Here is a 22,206-nt window from a genome sequence, read left to right as displayed (position 1 = left end):
GACTCAATCTATTGGTAGGTGCCTTATGTATATTGTGGTGCTATAGTAGGCTATGCATCTTCTGACTGCATACTACTGTATGTCTAATTGTTCCAACAGCTAATGCCAGTCAAATTCCTTGTAGATATACTTGGCCAATACAAGCTCATTCTGATACTAAAACACACAAACTTGCTAGGTTTTCAAAAATATTTTTCAATAAAATATATTTCCATTTATTATAATCAAATTAAATAATCAAAGACAACAATTTCTGACTTGTGTAACAAACATTTACAAGACCATCAGAATCTAGGCCTATATGAAATGCAATATAAGCATGAGGGATGAGGATGAGAGATCTCCATGTGCTCTTTTCATGTGTCACATTGTTGTCCTCCACCAAGTCCATCCCTTCATGGTCCTTTACATGGCCTGATTAGATGACATGGAGTTGATCAGCTGTCTGCGGTGTCCTCCCCTCAGACCAATTGTACCTTTGTTCTCGTCCTGCATGTAAAATAATGAAACTCTTGTCATTAAGAGTAGATGTACATAAAAAATACCACTATTTCTACCACTGTAGTAAGGACTGCTCTTCTAAAAAATCTGAAATGTGCACAGGTTGTCATTAAATGTGTATGCTTCTACACCACACTCATTTATCTGTCGCACACTCTCTCACACACACCCACAAAACATGGGACACAAAGGGAGCAGACCGTGAATCTCCTCTCTCAAACTCAGACTTGGATAATACAAGGCAGTACCATTTAACACCACACACGCTACATCCTCCTAATAATTTTACTAATGACATCATAGCAAAGTGTACCTGAGAAACTTCAACTAAGTGCCTTAATTAACCAAAAATATAAACATAATAATGTTAATGGTAGAACACGATGAAGAAAGGAAGCTGTTGTTTATCTTGACTTAAATTGATCCAGCTGAGGAAAGCACTTGTTCTTTGGAAGGAATTTCAATTTGTCTGCATGCAATATTGACACCGATCACATACCCTGTCTGTGTATAGTGTATTGTGCACACTGTGGTGGAGACTTGGGTCCATGTTGGGTCCATGTTGACTGGGCTGATTTGGTGATGAGGGGTGTCAGGCATCAGGGGAAAGGTGCTGAAGCAAGGAGCAGCAGCAGTAGCCTACAGGATCTTGAGGATGTTGAGGCGACGGGGCAGGGACCTTGAATCAGCAGACAGCTGTATCCCTCTTACTTCACCAGCCACTGACTCTTCTCTACCTACATCTAAAATAACAAAAAAGACAAAGAGGAAGCATAATATTTACTATATTGCTTTGTTTTATAATACAGACATAATTCATCACCTTAAACCATGATTCAATAAAGCATGGCACACTCACTAGAGGGCTGACAGATTGACAGATTGAAGTATAGCCCACAAAACCAGTGTTGAGCTGAAGTCTGTATTGACACCACTTAATAATGTTGTGATTAGCACACCACCTATCAAGTTTGACAGATAGCTAGCAAACCATATCTTCAAACTATGCTGTGTATTTCAACAGATTTATTTGGACAATACTGTGCCTAGGCTACTGGTAAAGTTTCTAACAACGTTGATAGAAAGACTAGCTAACTTGCAAACTGCAATTATCCGACCAGCTATTTCAGTCAAGCAGGAGGACATTCTTAAAATAGGCAAACAAGACGTTGTCTTATTTTGCTCGACAAGAAAGAAAATGCAAAACTAACAAGTTTATCAATGATTACAGATCGCTATGTTACCTGCTAAGCAGCTGTAGCACTATTAGTAAACACACACAACACTACGTACTGGCTGCTTGTCTTAATAGCCACTTTAGTGCTTCAAAAACGCAAAAATGCAAGGAAATTAAGACCATAAATAATAGTATGAGATGAAAAACCTTATTTACCAGAGTTGTTCCAACCGTTTTCCTTTTAGACAAGGTTAAGACGAACGATGTATGATGTATTCGCTGCTCCTCCAGAAGTGGCATCTCTCCGGGTAGTTAAACAAAATCCGTGCTGCAAATGTCTTAACAAGTCTTATCACTAAAAATGCTTATGACGTAAACGTTATAATGTTAACGTTATCAGAAAAGTTTCCAGTGAGAAAATGGGTCGCTGTATGGTGAAGATATTAAGACTTAATGCCAACGATACTCAAACACTGCCATCTGAAAGCATTAGAAAGCATTCTAGTCAAAAGTACTTTTGGTAGTAAAAATGGCGTCCATAAAACACGTGACCACCTCTGAACCAATCCTTGGCAGAACTGCTCTGAACATTCCAAACACAGTTGGCGGTACTCTCCACATATAGGGCACTAGATAAACCATATTGAGATCGCCATCACATGGCCATACCATGGCATTACATCACAAACAGATTTAATGCCAGATGTTTGCGATGTAATGGCATGGTATGGCCACTCGGTGACGATCTGAATAGTCTAGTTTCAAATGTATGACAACCAAGAGCATCAATGCATGCAGAGGTCTGCACTCTTTGAGTGATTTTCTAGTTAATTAAAGCTTTCTTTAACAATTTGTCATACAGTGACACAAAAATTGACCATAAATTACTCTATAGTGAGATATTATTACCTGGTTTATTATACTCCAAAATCCGAAAAAATACCGGAAAGACCCTCCTGGCACGGCGCACATTATGTGTGGCCCAATTAGACGACCATTGTTTTTGAATCAGAAGATGTTCCTCTGTCCAGCAACAGTAAAACCATCCACCAAAGCCACTGCGAATGTGAGATAATGCCTCCTAAAAATGACCAATTTTAGAGGGATGAAAATTCTGCTTTCAGTGGTGCAGATAACCCCCTAGTGCACCTTTTGGTCTTTAAAACTATTCTACCTAAGCTCTATGGAAACATAAAGCTCGTGTTCATATCTTTATCAGGATAATCAGGGTAGAAATGGCAATTTCAGTCATTTTCATCCATGAATTGTTGGATTTTTGAGGGTCTCTGAGAGGGGTCCCAGAACTCCATAACAAAAAAGAGCTGGAGGGTTTTAAGTATATGGCTGTTCATAGTTCCACATACTTATCACATATACAAAGTATGAGCCGATTTGGCCGACCCCCTTCTTCCCACCTCCTGCTTGTTCTGCCTGGTTTTCTCGTGCAATGACTCTTAAACACATGTGGGGAAACTGAACTGTCCAACCAGTAGAGTATGATAAGCTTAGCCTGCTACTTTGTTTACAATATTTTGAGGCTTCAACCAGACAGCTGAATTTAAGAAGTGGAGTTGTAATATGAATAGTAGGCTATAATCTGCATAACGTTTGCTGTTATGAATATCAGAAATGTCAGTATATAATGTAAATAATTACATAATGTGTGTGTGTTTCAAATGAAGACAAGCTTCACATCTTGGTTAAAAAAAAAAAAAAACATTATATGAAAGGAGAGTGATAAAAAGGCGAGAGTGATAAAAAGCCCCCCCCCTGTCTCTCCCCCCCCCCCCCCCCCCCCCGTCAGACATGGGGCGACCACCACACATTGCCTTCTAATCTGTGGGAAACACTGTAGCTGGTTTTAAGTCTACCATGGATGGTTACGATTTTATGGCTTATTCTCCAGTTGTCAATGGAGAAATTGTATTGGATTCAGCTGTGGGCGGGACTGTCGAGCTCTGTGTGTGTGTGTGTGTGTGTGTGTGTGTGTGTGTGTGTGTGTGTAGGGTGAGCAGGGTGAGCAGGAGTGTGTATAATTGCCTGTGTTGACATGGTGTGTGTGTGTGTGTGTAGGGTGATCAGGAGTGTGTATAATTACTTGTGTTGACATGGTGTGTGTGTGTGTGTGTGTGTGTGTAGGTTGAGCAGGAGTGTGTATAGAGATTGAGAACGTGACGTAAAACGCAACGCATTTTGGGAATAGGTGGCCCAAAATTAAGTTGTTTTACTGACGTGCGGGTAGGGATGTCACGAGAACCGATACTTGCGATACCTCTCGATTCCAAAATTAAAAAACACCGGCGATGCCCATTTTTTCGAAGCACCGTAAGCACCGACGCCAGCATAAGCATCGGTGCTGCGACTCTTCCGGAACTGATGGGGGCAATACAGTGTTTCCCACACATAGACTAATTTGAGGCGATGCGCCACAGATTCAGCACCGGCCGCCACATATGGTTTCGTTACTTTTTATTTTATTTATTTATCTATTTTTCAACGCTATTGAAAAACACGCAACATTCGTTAAGCTGAATTTCCTTTCCCTGCTCTCCCTCTCTGTCACTCACGCGTCTGTCTCTCATGCATGCACACACACACAGTCCCCTCCGTGCACACAGCGTCTGTCTCCATGAAAACCAACCAATCATTCCTGGAAGCGTGGTCGTACTGATGCACCTGACGCTGCCCGGGTGGATAGTTCTTCTTCCACATCGTTTGTAGACTATGCGTGCAACTTTACCAAACAGTAGAAGTAAACTCACTCTCCTTGGCCCGCTCTCGTGCGTGGTCAATGGACACCCGCCCACGACATGCACATTTAATCCAAATAAAACATTCACAATCGTGAACGCAATGACGCACAGAAGACGACTAGCTAAATTGCTGTTTAAAATCCGGTTAGCATCATTAGCAGGCTATGCAGCAGACATTTGATTAAAACTTGCATTCAAGTTGACTGACCATCTCAATACCAATGTTTTTCAACTCCAAGACTTAAAAGGGCCTGTCCCAAGGAGAAAAAGTAGCTTACCTTGAAACTTAAACACATGTGGGGATACTGAACAGTCCAACCAGTAGAGTAGCCTATGATAAGATTAGCCTGCTACTTTGTTTACAATATTTTGAGGCTTCAACCAGACGGCTGAATTTAAGAGGTGGAGTTGTAATATGAATAGTTGGCTATAATCTGCATAAAGTTTGCTGTTATGAAGATCAGAAATTTCAGTATATAGAATGTATGAATAGTTACAGAATGTGTGTGTGTTTCAAATAAAGACTTTGCATCTTTTAAGACTTTGCATTCACATTATATGAAAGCAAAGCGATAAAAAGGCGATGCAAGTTGTTGGTTTTTATACAGTAGGCTACAATCCATTAGAAAAGTGATTGAATTAATTATGTGTAAGCCTATGTGATATGCTTGCAATTGGATACTGTATTCTGTTATGCACTGTAGAAATTATATTTCAGTATTCTGCAAATATTTAAAGAAATTCATTAAGTACATGGGATTTTAGAAAATCCTTTTTTTATACGATAGTATCGAATTTGGCATCGAGAATCGTGTAATTTTGCTGGTATTGGCACCGACTACTGATTTTTTGGTATCGTGACACCCCTACGTGCGGGAACAACGAAGTGCAGTTGTCGAAATGCCGTTTACCTGTGTTATAAAATTAAATAGAGTAACATGAAGCTTGGAAAGCGTCTTCCAGCGTGGAAAAATAATAGTAGCCTATACGTCATGTTTCAGAGGTGACAAAAAGGCGAGGAATGGCTTGGAAGCAGCACTAAGGAAGCGCGAGATTATGTTCTGTTTTTCACACAATTTTTTCACGCTTAGTTACAGTGCATGAAAATGCACTGTACTGTTCTTCCTAGACTTCTTATTATTATAGTTACAGTGCATGAAAATGCACTGTACTGTTCTTCCTAGTCTTCTTATTACAGTGCATGAAAATGCACTGTACTGTTCTTCCTAGGCTTCTTCTTCTTATTACAGTGCATGAAAATGCACTGTACTGTTCTTCCTATTCTTCTTATTACAGTGCATGAAAATGCACTGTACTGTTCTTCCTAGGCTTCTTATTACAGTGCATGAAAATGCACTGTACTGTTCTTCCTAGGCTTCTTCTTCTTATTATTCTTCTTCTAACGCACGCAAATCAGCTAGAACCGTTTAACGTAGAAACTTCATTCAAACTGCGTTACGTAGGTCTTACTTACGACATGTGTGCTATGACTTTTCAACTTTGTAACTTTTATACTTTTTAAACTATTAGTTAAAAACTATTACAATTTCCCCCATAGACTTAACATTGCTCATTATGACATCACGGCAGCAATTAGAATCTTACTCCAGCTGGTCAGCCACCTGGGCACCAACTGTCAGTTTCTCTCAGGCATACAATCTCTCTGAAGACGACATATTCTGTTCCCCTCTATCCTCTGCGCACAACAGTATCAAAATAAGTCCTCCTAATTCCATCCAACTTTATATCCATTCATCTTCTTCAAACCATTCACTCATCCACCCATTCTAAACAGTCTGCCTATCAACATCAATTAGACGCTCTACATTGAACTTTTAAACAATCTACTCTGTCTCAGGCTGGCTCTCTTAAGACTAGACAGTTAAATTGATTACACCTGTATCTGTATCCACTACTCTCAGTAGAGAGCTGTGTCTCTCCATTCTACAAGAATATAAGGCACATTCCAGCCAACATTCTATCCATTCATCTTCTTCAGACCATTCACTCATCCACCCATTAAACTGTCTATCAACATCTATTAAACAATCTGTCTATCAACATCCATTAAACTCTCTGTCTATCAACATTAATTAGACTATCTACATTCAACTTTTAAATTGTTTACTCTGTCTCAGGCTTTAAGAGTAGGCTACTCTGGCTCTCTTAAGACTAGCCAGTTAAATTGATTACACCTGTATCAACTACTCTCAGAGAGCTGTATCAGTGAGTGCGTTTACATGGACATTAATATTCCGATATTAACCTGGTTAAGACCATATTCAGAATAAGATACTCCCATGTAAACATCATTTTTCGATTGCCTTAACCGGAATAAGGTCATTTTCGGAATAAGCATAACCGGAATGAAATAGGTGGAGTATTCCGATCATATTCTGGTTATGTAGGTGCATTCTAGACATGTAAACACCTTATTCGGAATAATGACGTTCTATTGGAATATTCACGGTGTTTCGCGACAATTAAACACAGCATTATGGCAAATAACAACAAACTGTTTGACGGCCTATGGTATTTCTTCTGTCGCGACAGTAAAAGAAAAGAAAAAGACCTTCTAGCGGCAAACTTTCAAAGTTATTTATAAGCGGGGCCTCAGAAAAGATGTCGAGAATGAAGAAGAAGGTAGGCTACACTTTGAAGCGAGGAAGAAATAGGCCTACGTTAGACAGCATAGTAGCGACATACAGTAGGCTATGTGGCAGCATAGCTAGTGATAAAGTTACTATGGAAACATTCAGGGAAGGCACGTTAGAACTTTCATTAATCAGAGTATGCTGCGTGTCATGTAAACGGGAATATGAACGGAGTATTCTTTTAATAACTCATGTAAACACCTTATTCTGAATATTGTCAATATTCAGAATAAGGTCCATATTCTGAATATTAATGTCCATGTAAACGCACTCAGTGAGTGCGTTTACATGGACATTGATATTCCGATATTAACCTGGTTAAGACCATATTCAGAATAAGATACTCCCATGTAAACATCATTTTCCGATTGCCTTAACCGGAATAAGGTCATTTTCGGAATAAGCATAACCGGAATGAAATAGGTGGAGTATTCCGATCATATTCTGGTTATTTAGGTGCATTCTAGACATGTAAACACCTTATTCGGAATAATGACGTTCTATTGGAATATTCACGGTATTTCGCGACAATTAAACACAGCATTATGGCAAATAACAACAAACTGTTTGACGGCCCATGGTATTTTTCTGTTGCGACAGTAAAAGAAACGAAAAAGAACTTCTGGCGGCAAACTTTTCAAAGTTATTTATAAGCGGAGCCTCAGAAAAGATGTCGAGAATGAAGAAGAAGGTAGGCTACACTTTGAAGCGAGGAAGAAATACGTTAGACGGCATAGTAGCGACATGCAGTAGGCTATGTGGCAGCATAGCTAGTGATAAAGTTACTATGGAAACATTCAGGGAAGGCACGTTAGAACTTTCATTAATCAGAGTATGCTGCGTGTCATGTAAACGGGAATATGAACGGAGTATTATTTTAATAACTCATGTAAACACCTTATTCTGAATATTGTCAATATTCAGAATAAGGTCCATATTCGGAATATTAATGTCCATGTAAACGCACTCAGTGTCTCTCTTAACAAGAATATAAGGCACATTCCATCCAACCTTCTATCCATTCATCTTCTTCAGACCATTCACTCATCTACCCATTAAACTGTCAATCAATATCTATTAAACAATCTGCCTATCAACATCCATTAAACATTCTGTCTATCAACATTAATTAGACTATCTACATACAACTTTTAAAGTATTTACTGTGGGTCCCTCTCAAGCAGCGTTTATATGTCCTCCCTCGCTCCTCGATCCTCAATGATCTAGATAAAGAAAGATAGAAGAAGGGCTAGACTATCCCATTGTTGCCGCTCCATCATTCTTTATGTAGATCAGTGAGGAGCGAGAGAGGACGCGTAAACGCTATATGAGAGGCACCTTCTGTCTCAGGCTTTAAGCATACAATCTCATTAAGACTACAGATCCTGTTTCACTACGTCCTCTGTCCACAACTGTTTCAAAATAAAGGTCCTCACTGCAATAATTCACTATTAAATCATTTAACCATTGAAACTACTCAACTATTGAACTGTTCAACCATTCCAACTGTCAGTTATCATCCACTATGCCTCCAGTCAACTACATGAAACCTCCATGTACCTAGCAACCAACATAGCAACCATTAAAATTAAGTGTTTATGGCCGTTTCCATAGCAACCAACATGATTATACTGCAGTAACTTCTTGTTTCCTGATAGTGGCCACCATGGATACCCTAGCAACAAATGTTTCAAAATAAAAGTCCTCACTAGCAAGTTAGCTAGTTAGCATGGTTAGCATTGTTAGCATAGTTAGCATTTTAGCATAACTGCTAGAAATGATCAGCTAAGTTAGCTAATCAACCTGGTTAGCATTGTTAGCATAGTTAACATTGTTAGCATAGTTAGCATTTTTAGCATTACTGCTAGAAATCATCGGTTAAGTTAGCTAATCAACCTGGTTAGCATTGTTAGTAAAGTTATCATTGCTACCATAATTAGCATTTTTAGCGTAACTGCTAGAAATCATTACCTAAGTTAGCTAATCAACATTTTAACATGAATAGAAATCACTAGTTAAGTTAGAGCTGGAATGTTTCATCTTTAAACTGTCTACCTTCACACTATCAACTCTCTGTAAACTATGCAACCACCATGTTTACCCTAGCTACACCTTAGCAACCATATCTACATTATCCATCTATTTTTGCATTTTCATGCACTGGTAATTCCTTGGAATTGCATTTCTAGTTATTAAACTTCTTCTTCTAACGCTCGCAATTCAGCTTCAACCGTTTAACGTAGAAACTTCATTCAAACTTTGTTGCGTAGGTCTTGCTTATGCCATATGTGCTTTGTATTTTTCAACTTTGTAACTTTTATACTTTTTAAACTATTAGTTAAAAACTATCACCATTTCCCCCATAGACTTAACATTGCTCATTATGACATCACGGCAGCAATTAGAATGTTACCCCAGCTGGTCAGCCACCTGGGCACCAACTGTCAGTTTCTCTCAGGCTCCTCTCTGAAGACTACATATTCTGTTCCCCTGTATCCTCTGTGCACAACAGTATCAAAATAAGTCCTCCTAATTCCATCCAACTTTATATCCATTCATCTTCTTCAAACCATTCACTCATCCACCCATTCTGAACAGTCTGCCTATCAACAACATCAATTAGACGCTCTACATTGAACTTTTAAACAATCTACTCTGTCTCAGGCTGGCTCTCTTAAGACTAGCCAGTTAAATTGATTACACCTGTATCTGTATCCACTACTCTCAGTAGAGAGCTGTGTCTCTCCATTCTACAAGAATATAAGGCACATTCCATCCAACATTCTATCCATTCATCTTCTTCAGACCATTCACTCATCCACCCATTAAACTGTCTATCAACATCTATTAAACAATCTGTCTATCAACATCCATTAAACTCTCTGTCTATCAACATTAATTAGACTATCTACATTCAACTTTTAAATTATTTACTCTGTCTCAGGCTTTAAGAGTACTATGGCTCTCTTAAGACTAGCCAGTTAAATTGATTACACCTGTGTCAACTACTCTCAGAGAGCTGTATCAGTGTCTCTCTTAACAAGAATATAAGGCACATTCCATCCAACCTTCTATCCATTCATCTTCTTCAGACCATTCACTCATCCACCCATTACACTGTCAATCAATATAAAACAATCTGCCTATCAACATCCATTAAACATTCTATCTATCAACATTAATTAGACTATCTACATACAACTTTTAAAGTATTTACTGTGGGTCCCTCTCAAGCAGCGTTTATATGTCCTCCCTCGCTCCTCGATCCTCAATGATCTACATAAAGAAAGATAGAAGAAGGGCTAGACTATCCCATTGTTGCCGCTCCATCATTCTTTATGTAGATCAGTGAGGAGCGAGAGAGGACGCGTAAACGCTATGAGAGGCACCTTCTGTCTCAGGCTTTAAGCATACAATCTCATTAAGACTACAGATCCTGTTTCACTACTTCCTCTGTCCACAACTGTTTCAAAATAAAGGTCCTCACTGCAATAATACACTATTAAATCATTTAACCATTGAAACTACTCAACTATTGAACTGTTCAACCATTCCAACTGTCAGTTATCATCCACTATGCCTCCAGTCAACTACATGAAACCTCCATGTACCTAGCAACCAACATAGCAACCATTAAAATTAAGTGTTTATGACCGTTTCCATAGCAACCAACATGATTATACTGCAGTAAATTCTTGTTTCCTGATAGTGGCCACCATGGATACCCTAGCAACAAATGTTTCAAAATAAAAGTCCTCACTAGCAAGTTAGCTAGTTAGCATAGTTAGCATTGTTAGCATAGTTAGCATTTTTAGCATAATAAGCATTTTTAGCGTAACTGCTAGAAATCATTAGCTAAGTTAGCTAATCAACCTGGTTAGCATTGTTAGTAAAGTTATCATTGCTAGCATAATTAGCATTTTTAGCGTAACTGCTAGAAATCATTACCTAAGTTAGCTAATCAACATTTTAACATGAATAGAAATCACTAGTTAAGTTAGAGCTGGAATGTTTCATCTTTAAACTGTCTACCTTCACACTATCAACTCTCTGTAAACTATGCAACCACCATGTTTACCCTAGCTACACCTTAGCAACCATATCTACATTATCCATCTATTTTTGCATTTTCATGCACTGGTAATTCCTTGGAATTGCATTTCTAGTTATTACAGTGCATGAAAATGCACTGTACTGTTCTTCCTAGGCTTCTTCTTCTTCTTCTTATTATTCTTCTTCTAACGCACGCAAATCAGCTAGAACCGTTTAACGTAGAAACTTCATTCAAACTGCGTTATGTAGGTCTTACTTAGGACATGTGTGCTATGAATTTTCAACTTTGTAACTTTTATACTTTTTAAACTATTAGTTAAAAACTATTACAATTTCCCCCATAGACTTAACATTGCTCATTATGACATCACGGCAGCAATTAGAATCTTACTCCAGCTGGTCAGCCACCTGGGCACCAACTGTCAGTTTCTCTCAGGCTTTACAATCTCTCTGAAGACTACATATTCTGTTCCCCTGTATCCTCTGCGCACAACAGTATCAAAATAAGTCCTCCTAATTCCATCCAACTTTATATCCATTCATCTTCTTCAAACCATTCACTCATCCACCCATTCTAAACAGTCTGCCTATCAACATCAATTAGACGCTCTACATTCAACTTTTAAACAATCTACTCTGTCTCAGGCTGGCTCTCTTAAGACTAGCCAGTTAAATTGATTACACCTGTATCTGTATCCACTACTCTCAGTAGAGAGCTGTGTCTCTCCATTCTACAAGAATATAAGGCACATTCCATCCAACATTCTATCCATTCATTTTCTTCAGACCATTCACTCATCCACCCATTAAACTGTCTATCAACATCTATTAAACAATCTGTCTATCAACATCCATTAAACTCTCTGTCTATCAACATTAATTAGACTATCTACATTCAACTTTTAAATTATTTACTCTGTCTCAGGCTTTAAGAGTACACTCTGGCTGTCTTAAGACTAGCCAGTTAAATTGATTACACCTGTATCAACTACTCTCAGATAGCTGTATCAGTGTCTCTCTTAACAAGAATATAAGGCACATTCCATCCAACCTTCTATCCATTCATCTTCTTCAGACCATTCACTCATCCACCCATTAAACTGTCAATCAATATCTATTAAACAATCTGCCTATCAACATCCATTAAACATTCTGTCTATCAACATTAATTAGACTATCTACATACAACTTTTAAAGTATTTACTGTGGGTCCCTCTCAAGCAGCGTTTATATGTCCTCCCTCGCTCCTCGATCCTCAATGATCTACATAAAGAAAGATAGAAGAAGGGCTAGACTATCCCATTGTTGCCGCTCCATCATTCTTTATGTAGATCAGTGAGGAGCGAGAGAGGACGCGTAAACGCTATATGAGAGGCACCTTCTGTCTCAGGCTTTAAGCATACAATCTCATTAAGACTACAGATCCTGTTTCACTACTTCCTCTGTCCACAACTGTTTCAAAATAGAGGTCCTCACTGCAATAATACACTATTAAATCATTTAACCACTGAAACTACTCAACTATTGAACTGTTCAACCATTCCAACTGTCAGTTATCATCCACTATGCCTCCAGTCAACTACATGAAACCTCCATGTACCTAGCAACCAACATAGCCACCATTAAAATTAAGTGTTTATGACCGTTTCCATAGCAACCAACATGATTATACTGCAGTAACTTCTTGTTTCCTGATAGTGGCCACCATGGATACCCTAGCAACAAATGTTTCAAAATAAAAGTCCTCACTAGCAAGTTAGCTAGTTAGCATGGTTAGCATTGTTAGCATAGTTAACATTTTTAACATAACTGCAAAAAATCATCAACTAAGTTAGCTAATCAACCTGGTTAGCATTGTTAGCAAATTTAGCATTGTTAGCATAGTTGGCATTTTTAGCATTACTGCTAGAAATCATCGGTTAAGTTAGCTAATCAACCTGGTTAGCATTGTTAGTAAAGTTAGCATTGCTAGCATAATAAAAATTTTTAGCGTAACTGCTAGAAATCATTAGCTAATTTAGCTAATCAACATTTTAACATGAATAGAAATCATTAGTTAAGTTAGAACTGGAATGTTTCATCTTTAAACTGTCTACCTTCACACTATCAACTCTCTGTAAACTATGCAACCACCATGTTTACCCTAGCTACACCTTAGTAACCATATCTACATTATCTATCTATTTTTGCATTTTCATGCACTGGTAATTCCTTGGAATTGCATTTCTAGTTATTATTAAACTTCTTCTTCTAACGCTCGCAATTCAGCTTCAACCGTTTAACGTAGAAACTTCATTCAAACTTTGTTGCGTAGGTCTTGCTTATGCCATATGTGCTTTATATTTTTCAACTTTGTAACTTTTATACTTTTTAAACTATTAGTTAAAAACTATCACCATTTCCCCCATAGACTTAACATTGCTCATTATGACATCACGGCAGCAATTAGAATGTTACCCCAGCTGGTCAGCCACCTGGGCACCAACTGTCAGTTTCTCTCAGGCTCCTCTCTGAAGACTACATATTCTGTTCCCCTGTATCCTCTGCGCACAACAGTATCAAAATAAGTCCTCCTAATTCCATCCAACTTTATATCCATTCATCTTCTTCAAACCATTCACTCATCCACCCATTCTAAACAGTCTGCCTATCAACAACATCAATTAGACGCTCTACATTGAACTTTTAAACAATCTACTCTGTCTCAGGCTGGCTCTCTTAAGACTAGCCAGTTAAATTGATTACACCTGTATCTGTATCCACTACTCTCAGTAGAGAGCTGTGTCTCTCCATTCTACAAGAATATAAGGCACATTCCATCCAACATTCTATCCATTCATCTTCTTCAGACCATTCACTCATCCACCCATTAAACTGTCTATCAACATCTATTAAACAATCTGTCTAACATCCATTAAACTCTCTGTCTATCAACATTAATTAGACTATCTACATTCAACTTTTAAATTATTTACTCTGTCTCAGGCTTTAAGATACTCTAGCTCTCTTAAGACTAGCCAGTTAAATTGATTACACCTGTGTCAACTACTCTCAGAGAGCTGTATCAGTGTCTCTCTTAACAAGAATATAAGGCACATTCCATCCAACCTTCTATCCATTCATCTTCTTCAGACCATTCACTCATCCACCCATTAAACTGTCAATCAATATCTATTAAACAATCTGCCTATCAACATCCATTAAACATTCTATCTATCAACATTAATTAGACTATCTACATACAACTTTTAAAGTATTTACTGTGGGTCCCTCTCAAGCAGCGTTTATATGTCCTCCCTCGATCCTCGATCCTCAATGATCTACATAAAGAAAGATAGAAGAAGGGCTAGACTATCCCATTGTTGCCGCTCCATCATTCTTTATGTAGATCAGTGAGGAGCGAGAGAGGACGCGTAAACGCTATGAGAAGCACCTTCTGTCTCAGGCTTTAAGCATACAATCTCATTAAGACTACAGATCCTGTTTCACTACTTCCTCTGTCCACAACTGTTTCAAAATAAAGGTCCTCACTGCAATAATACACTATTAAATCATTTAACCATTGAAACTACTCAACTATTGAACTGTTCAACCATTCCAACTGTCAGTTATCATCCACTATGCCTCCAGTCAACTACATGAGACCTCCATGTACCTAGCAACCAACATAGCAACCATTAAAAAGTGTTTATGGCCGTTTCCATAGCAACCAACATGATTATACTGCAGTAACTTCTTGTTTCCTGATAGTGGCCACCATGGATACCCTAGCAACAAATGTTTCAAAATAAAAGTCCTCACTAGCAAGTTAGCTAGTTACCATGGTTAGCATAGTTAGCATTGTTAGCATAGTTAGCATTTTTAGCATAACTGCAAAAAATCATCAACTAAGTTAGCTAATCAACCTGGTTAGCATTGTTAGCAAATTTAGCATTGTTAGCATAGTTAGCATTTTTAGCATAACTGCTAGAAATCATCGGTTAAGTTAGCTAATCAACCTGGTTAGCATTGTTAGCATTGCTAGCATAGTAAGCATTTTTAGCGTAACTGCTAGAAATCATTAGCTAAGTTAGCTAATCAACATTTTAACATGAATAGAAATCATTAGTTAAGTTAGAACTGGAACGTTTCATCTTTAAACTGTCTACCTTCACACTATCAACTCTCTGTAAACTATGCAACCACCATGTTTACCCTAGCTACACCTTAGTAACCATATCTACATTATCTATCTATTTTTGCATTTTCATGCACTGGTAATTCCTTGGAATTGCATTTCTAGTTATTCTTCTAACGCACGCAAATCAGCTTGAACCGTTTAACATAGAAACTTCATTCAAACTGCGTTACGTAGGTCTTACTTAGGACATGTGTGCTATGACTTTTCAACTTTGTAACTTTTATACTTTTTAAACTATTAATTAAAAAACGATTTCCCCATAGATTTAACATTGAGCTATTTCCCCATAGACTTAACATTACCCTTTATGACATCACGGCAGCAATTAGAATGTTACGCCAGGTGGCCAGTCCAGGTGCAGCAGCTCTCTCTCAGGCATACACTGACTCTCTTGAGACTACATTTTCTGTTCCCCTGTATCAACTGTATCAACAGAAGTCTTCCTAATTCCATCCAACTTTCTATCCATTCATCTTCTTCAAACCATTCACTCATCCACCCATTCTAAACAGTCTGCCTATCAACATCAATTAGACGATCTACATTCAACTTTTAAACAATCTACTCTGTCTCAGGCTTTAAGAGCACACCCTGGCTCTCTTAAGACTAGCCAGTTAAATTGATTACACCTGTATCTGTATCCACTACTCTCAGTAGAGCTGTGTCTCTCCATTCTACAAGAATATAAGGCACATTCCATCCAACTTTCTATCCATTCATCTTCTTCAGACCATTCACTCATCCACCCATTAAACTGTCTATCAACATCCATTAAACTCTCTGTCTATCAACATTAATTAGACTACATCACGGCAGCAATTAGAATGTTACGCCAGGTGGCCAGTCCAGGTGCAGCAGCTCTCTCTCTCTCTCAGGCACACTGGCTCTCTTGAGACTACATTTTCTGTTCCCCTGTATCAACTGTATCAACATAAGTCTTCCTAATTCCATCCAACTTTCTATCCATTCATCTTCTTCAAACCATTCACTCATCCACCCATTCTAAACAGTCTGCCTATCAACATCAATTAGACGATCTACATTCAACTTTTAAACAATCTACTCTGTCTCAGGCTTTAAGAGCACACCCTGGCTCTCTTAAGACTAGCCAGTTAAATTGATTACACCTGTATCTGTATCCACTACTCTCAGTAGAGCTGTGTCTCTCCATTCTACAAGAATATAAGGCACATTCCATCCAACTTTCTATCCATTCATCTTCTTCAGACCATTCACTCATCCACCCATTAAACTGTCTATCAACATCCATTAAACTCTCTGTCTATCAACATTAATTAGACTACATTCAACTTTTAAATTATTTACTCTGTCTCAGGCTTCAAGCATATACACTCTGGCTCTTAAATTAAATTGATTACACCTGTATCAACTGTCAGTTTCTCTGGCTATAAGCATACAATCTCTCTGAAGACTACATATCCTGTTAACTGTTTCCTCTGTCCACAACTGTTTCAAAATAAAAGTCCTCACTGCAATAATACACCATTAAATCATTTAACCATTGAAACTACTCAACTATTTAACTGTTCAACCATTCCAACTGTCAGTTATCATCAACTATGCCTCCAGTCAACTACATGAAACCTCCATGTACCTAGCAACCAACATAGCAACCATTAAAATTAAGCGTTTATGACCGTTTCCATAGCAACCAACATGATTACACTGCAGTAACTTCTTGTTTCCTGATAGTGGCCACAATGAATACCCTTGCAACAAATGTTTAAAAATAAAATCCGCACTAGCAAGTTAGCTAGTTAGCATGGTTAGCATAGTTAGCATTTTTAGCATAACTGCTAGAAATGATTGGTTAAGTTAGCTAATCAACCTGGTTAGCATGTTTAGCATAGTTAGCATTTTTAGCATAACTGCAAAAAATCATCAGCTAAGTTAGCTAATCAACCTGGTTAGCATTGTTAGCATATTTAACATTGTTAACATAGTTAGCATTTTTAGCATTATTGCTAGAAATCATCAGTTAAGTTAGCTAATCAACCTGGTAAGCAATGTTAGTTTAAGTTAACATTGTTACCATAGTTAGCATTGCTAGCATAGTTAGCATTTTTAGCATAACTGTTAGAAATCATTAGCTAAGTTAGCTAATCAACCTGGTTAGAACTGTGAGCATAGTTAGCATAGTTAACATTTTTACCATAACTGCATGAAATCAGTAGCTAAGTTAACCAATCAACCTGGTTATCATTGTTACCATAGTTAACATTTTAACATGAATAGAAATCATTAGTTAAATTAGAACTGGAATGTTTCAGCTTTAAACTGTCTACCTTCACACTATCAACTCTCTGTAAACTATGCAACTACCATGTTTACCCTAGCTACACCTTAGTAACCATATCTACATTATCTATCTATTTTTGCATTTTCATGCACTGGTAATTCCTTGGAATTGCATTTCTAGTTATTTTCTTTATTATTATTCCGCTGACAGCTTTTTCTAACCGCAATTTCTCTTCAACCGTTTAACTTAGAAACTTCATTCAAACTTTGTAACGTAGGTATTCTAATGGATCGGGTTGCTATGACTTTTCAACTTTGTAACTTTTATACTTTTTGAACTATAAATTAAAAACTATTAAAAATTTCCCCATAGACTTAACATTGGCCTCTATGACATCACAATCGGGTCGTTGAGCAATTAGAATCTTATGCCAGGTGGCCAGCCCCACCTGCAGCAGCCCTCTCTCTCTCAGGCTTTAAGCATACAATCTCTCTGTGAAGACTACATATCCTGTTAACTGTTTCCTCTGTCCACAACCGTTTCAAAATAAAAGTCCTCACTGCAATAATACACTATTAAATCATTTAACCACTGAAACTACTCAACTATTTAACTGTTCAACCATTCCAACTGTCATTTATCATCAACTATGCCTCCAGTCAACTAAATGAATCCTCCATGTACCTAGCAACCAACATAGCAACCATTAAAATTAAGCGTTTTTGACAGTTTCCATAGCAACCAACATGATTATACTACAGTAACTTCTTTATTCTTGATAGTGGGCACCATGGATACCCTAGCAACTACTGTTTCAAAATAAAAGTCCTCACTAGCAAGTTAGCATTGTTAGCATGGTTAGCACAGTTAGCATTGTTAACATAGTTAGCAATTTTAGCATAACTGCTAAAAATGATTAGCTAAGTTAGCTCATCAACCTGGTTAGCATTGTTAGCATAGTTAGCATTGTTAACATAGTTAGCATTTTTAGCACAACTGCTAAAATGATTAGCTAAGTTAGCTAATCAACGTGGTTAGCATAGTTAACATAGTTAGCAATGTTAGCATAGTTAGCATTTTTTAGCATTACTGCTAGAAATCATCAGCTAAGTTAACTTATCAACCTGGTTAGCATTGTTAGCATAGTTAACATTTTAGAATACCTGTTAGAAATTATTAGTTAACCCTCTAACCGCCCAAGGCGCCGTACGGCGACAAGCAACATCACTGATTAAAACAGACGGTAGATCCGAGTAGGGTGACAAATCGCCTTTGTACTCTCCACCACTAGTTGGCAGACATCCAGAGCTTCGATTCAAGCCCAAATTCGAGTAAGAAAGTTTTCAGGAAGTGCCTGTATTACTCGCGAGAAACAAAAAAAAAAGACGCATTTCCTGTTTATAACGCGGAAGTGAAATGCGCGATCGCTATGCACAAATTGAAGCAGAAAAACGGCAAATGTTAAAAAACAAAGTCGTGTGTTATGAAGTCTTGGGTCTGCCATTCACCTATTCTGATTCTGAAGGAGAATATCTGCCTTTTGGAGATTATGATCGGTCGTTCATTGGCAGTGACAGTCAAGATGCGTCTGTGAATGGAGGTGGGTCTTTGCGTGTGTACGTCAATGTTTACCTGCAGCAATGTTGACCAAAGGGTTCAAATAAGCATGGTGTGCTTGGTGCCAGTGATAATCATGATGATAGTGTCTGTAATTGACATGGTACAGACAGCAGGTCTAGTAAAAATAGGGCTCTGAAGAACTACAAAGTCATCCGCGATAGGAACTGATTTGACCAGGCTACTTTATTATATAGTAACATAGGGATTGTGGTAATACTAATAGTTTACTATTGTTGGTTTACATGTGGCTGTGGTCCTGTTTGTTTGTTATGTCGTAGAAATTACAAAAATCAAAGTAAAACTGCTCAAATGTGTTCAACAATCAGTATTTACTGAAATGTGCATAATTTGACGCTATTGCCAATCTGTGACGTCATAATATGCAAATTAGATGAGTAAATTTACTCCCTTTATAAACTTTAGTTCATACTCAATGATTTTCACATTTACAGTAGGACTTTATCTCTGACCACTTTTAAGCCATGGCCTTTTGCATTTTTTATGCAAAAATCCAAAAAAACCCGGGCGGTTAGAGGGTTAAGTTAGAACAGGAATGTTTAAGCTTTAAAATGTCTACCTTAACACTATCAACTCTCTTTAAACTATGCAACCACCATGTTTACCCTAGCTACACCTTAGTAGCCATATCTACATTTTTTTGCATTTTCATGCACTGGTAATTCCTTGGAATTGCATTTCTAGTTATTATTATTCCGCTGACAGCTTTTTCCGTACGCAATTTCTCTTCAACCGTTTAACTTAGCAACTTCATTCAAACTTCGTAACGTAGGTATTCTAATGGATCGGGTTGCTATGACTTTTCAACTTTGTAACTTTTATACTTTTTGAACTATTAAATAAAAACTATTAAAAAATTTCCCCATAGACTTAACATTGGCCTCTATAACATCACAATCGGGTCGTTGAGCAATTAGAATCTTATGCCAGGTGGCCAGCCCCACCTGCAGCAGCCCTCTCTCTCTCAGGCTTTAAGCATACAATCTCTCTGTGAAGACTACATATCCTGTTAACTGTTTCCTCTTTCCACAACTGTTTCAAAATAAAAGTCCTCACTGCAATAATACACTATTAAATCATTTAACCACTGAAACTACTCAACTATTTAACTGTTCAACCATTCCAACTGTCAGTTATCATCAACTATGCCTCCAGTGAACTAAATGAAACCTCCATGTACCTAGCAACCAACATAGCAACCATTAAAACTAAGCGTTTTTGACAGTTTCCATAGCAACCAACATGATTATACTACAGTAACTTCTTTATTCCTGATAGTGGGCACCATGGATACCCTAGCAACTACTGTTTCAAAATAAAAGTCCTCACTAGCAAGTTAGCATTGTTAGCATTGTTAGCAAAGTTAGCATTTTTAGCATAACTGCTAAAAATGATTAGCTAAGTTAGCTAATCAACCTGGTTAGCATTGTTAGCACAGTTAGCATTTTTAGCACAACTGCTAAAATGATTAGCTAAGTTAGCTAATCAACATGGTTAGCATTGTTAACATAGTTAGCAATGTTAGCATAGTTAGCATTTTTAGCATTACTGCTAGAAATCATCAGCTAAGTTAACTTATCAACCTGGTTAGCATTGTTAACATAGTCAACATTTTAGAATACCTGTTAGAAATCATTAGTTAAGTTAGAACAGGAATGTTTAAGCTTTAAAATGTATACCTTAACACCATCAGCTTTCTTTAAACTATGCAACCACCATGTTTACCCTAGCTACACCTTGGTGGCTATATCTACATTTTTTTGCATTTTCATGCACTGGTAATTCCTTGGAATTGCATTTCTAGTTACAGTGCATGAAAATGCACTGTACTGTTCTTCCTAGTCTTCTTATTACAGTGCATGAAAATGCACTGTACTGTTCTTCCTAGTCTTCTTATTATTATCTTTATTATTATTCCGCTGACAGCTTTTTCTAACCGCAATTTCTCTTCAACCGTTTAACTTAGAAACTTCATTCAAACTTTGTAACGTAGGTATTCTAATGGATCGGGTTGCTATGACTTTTCAACTTTGTAACTTTTATACTTTTTGAACTATAAATTAAAAACTATTAAAAATTTCCCCATAGACTTAACATTGGCCTCTATGACATCACAATCGGGTCGTTGAGCAATTAGAATCTTATGCCAGGTGGCCAGCCCCACCTGCAGCAGCCCTCTCTCTCTCAGGCTTTAAGCATACAATCTCTCTGTGAAGACTACATATCCTGTTAACTGTTTCCTCTGTCCACAACTGTTTCAAAATAAAAGTCCTCACTGCAATAATACACTATTAAATCATTTAACCACTGAAACTACTCAACTATTTAACTGTTCAACCATTCCAACTGTCATTTATCATCAACTATGCCTCCAGTCAACTAAATGAATCCTCCATGTACCTAGCAACCAACATAGCAACCATTAAAATTAAGCGTTTTTGACAGTTTCCATAGCAACCAACATGATTATACTACAGTAACTTCTTTATTCTTGATAGTGGGCACCATGGATACCCTAGCAACTACTGTTTCAAAATAAAAGTCCTCACTAGCAAGTTAGCATTGTTAGCATGGTTAGCACAGTTAGCATTGTTAACATAGTTAGCATTTTTAGCATAACTGCTAAAAATGATTAGCTAAGTTAGCTCATCAACCTGGTTAGCATTGTTAGCATAGTTAGCATTGTTAACATAGTTAGCATTTTTAGCACAACTGCTAAAATGATTAGCTAAGTTAGCTAATCAACGTGGTTAGCATAGTTAACATAGTTAGCAATGTTAGCATAGTTAGCATTTTTTAGCATTACTGCTAGAAATCATCAGCTAAGTTAACTTATCAACCTGGTTAGCATTGTTAACATAGTTAACATTTTAGAATACCTGTTAGAAATTATTAGTTAAGTTAGAACAGGAATGTTTAAGCTTTAAAATGTCTACCGTAACACTATCAACTCTCTTTAAACTATGCAACCACCATGTTTACCCTAGCTA

At 37.6% G+C, this 22,206-nt stretch overlaps 1 protein-coding gene and 1 long non-coding RNA gene across 2 annotated transcripts in view; one reads left to right on the top strand and one right to left on the bottom strand.

The window, feature by feature from the left end:
• LOC134080745 (NACHT, LRR and PYD domains-containing protein 12-like) overlaps positions 1–22,206 on the top strand; it is an 83,421-nt gene that overhangs the window by 48,460 nt on the left and 12,755 nt on the right. The window lies entirely within an intron of this gene.
• LOC134097475 (uncharacterized) lies at positions 215–2,272 on the bottom strand. Its single transcript, XR_009940920.1, has 3 exons — positions 1,895–2,272; positions 1,001–1,244; positions 215–489 (listed from the first exon to the last, which is right to left on the bottom strand). It is a non-coding gene; the product is annotated as an uncharacterized LOC134097475 (long non-coding RNA).

The sequence above is a fragment of the Sardina pilchardus genome, chromosome 1 (assembly GCF_963854185.1).
Source record: "Sardina pilchardus chromosome 1, fSarPil1.1, whole genome shotgun sequence".
NCBI lineage: Eukaryota > Metazoa > Chordata > Actinopteri > Clupeiformes > Clupeidae > Sardina > Sardina pilchardus.
Note: the sequence above shows the minus strand (reverse complement) of the source record. Positions and strands in the feature narration are given on the sequence as shown.